Genomic DNA, 1,761 nt, shown 5'->3' on the forward strand with positions numbered 1-1,761 from the left:
AATAACAGAGAAGTGGGTGAGGGGCGATGGAGGATAGTGTAAGATATGGGAAAAATAATTTATAATTTATCAAGGGCTCATGAGGGAGGGTGGACGGGGGAGGGTGGGGGAAGAATTGGAGAGCTGATATCAGGGGCTCAAGTGGGAAGATAATGCTTTGAAAATGATGATGGCAGCATATGTGCAAATGCTCTTGACACATTGGAGGAATGTATGGATTGTGATAAGAGATGTAAGAGCCCCCAAAGAAAGTATTTTAAAAAAAGAGTTAAGGTCCAATGGTTGAGTGCCTCCTCAAAAGTGAGTTTATCAGACAGCATTGTCAGGTGTCTGGTATAAAAATTACTTGCTTCCTGGGGGCCAAATCCTGTGATGGTACCTGATCTCACAGCCTATGTTGGGTTATGTATCTGTGACTGAAAGTAGAATCAGAGCTACTGATCCACAGAAGCAAAACAGGAGCAAATGAGCCTCTGATCTCAAGATTGGCATTCAGCAAGGGCCTCCATGATTATGCTGTGCCCCTCTCATGTCTCAGCTGAAAATAGGTATGAAGTCCCAGCAGGCATCAATACACTCAGGCAAAACACACCCCAGTTCTCTCTCCCTTTTATATTGCATGCAGAAATGTCTACTGGAGTATGATTTTAATACGCTTTGTAGGATTACTCTGTTTGGAGGTGTAAGAATATTAGCTTGATCTCACAAGGAGTGAAAAATAGAGACCTGACCTGGAGAGAGTGCAAGTTCATGCATATGGCAGAGCTACTTCTAGCAGAATGCACGCCAAAGTCCAGAGCTCTTTGTTTAATATGCTAGAGTGTTTCCTTATGGATGAAGGCTGGGGTCTGGCCCGGATGGATTCTCATCATCCTAGAATTTTTTTTTATTAAGCACCTCATATGTGCAAAGCAGGAGTCCTGAGTTGGTACAAATACTTAAGGGCTCAAGCATTAGTGGAAGGATTATTTTAAATGCAGCCAAATGTACCTCAAAAGGTAATAGTCTTGGAAACCCTCTGCACCTGAGGGCGCCATGAGTTGCAATTGCCTTGGAGGCAACTAACAGCCCCTTTGTTAACCGAAAACCATGATAACAAGTCCTTGTTATTAAGGCTAACGAAAACTGGAGGGTGATGACTGTAGCAGGGGAACTTGGAGGAGAACATGGAACTAAATATGGCAGGAGAATCAGAGTCCTCTTAATATGAAACTATTTCTTTCAAGGAGAGAGAAAGAGAACAAACTTACATTTTAAAGGGATCATAGTAGGTTTTCATAAAAGCCTTTGGTTTGGTTCTTTGTTCTAATCTTGCCTTTATTTTTAAGAAATAACGCCCTCTGTGGATTCTGATGATAAACAAGGATGATTATTGGCTCATTTCTTGGCTAACTCTGTGGGTCTGACAATTCACGTTCAACTGACTTTAGAACAGAACTCAAATTCCTTGACTTAATTCCCAGGAAATCTGTTACTAGAGTATTCAAGGTGATTAGCTTTTGCAATCAAACTTCTATGCTTTTAATGACTTTAAAATCCTTCAGATGCATTGTTTTATGCTTTTACTTTTAATGAAGTACTATCCTACATCATTCTGCATAGCACTGTATAGCATATCCAATCTGGAGTGATTGGATAGCTTCGCATGAATGGATAATATATTTATTACAAATGAAAATGCCTATTTTATGGAAAGGGGCATCTTTTACAATCCTCTTCCCCAACACAACTGCCACATCTGGCTGAGGAAGGTGCACACTG

The sequence above is a fragment of the Echinops telfairi genome, unplaced genomic scaffold (genome assembly GCF_000313985.2).
Source record: "Echinops telfairi isolate 266 unplaced genomic scaffold, ASM31398v2 ScPeMD7_3533;HRSCAF=4204_0, whole genome shotgun sequence".
Taxonomy (NCBI): domain Eukaryota; kingdom Metazoa; phylum Chordata; class Mammalia; order Afrosoricida; family Tenrecidae; genus Echinops; species Echinops telfairi.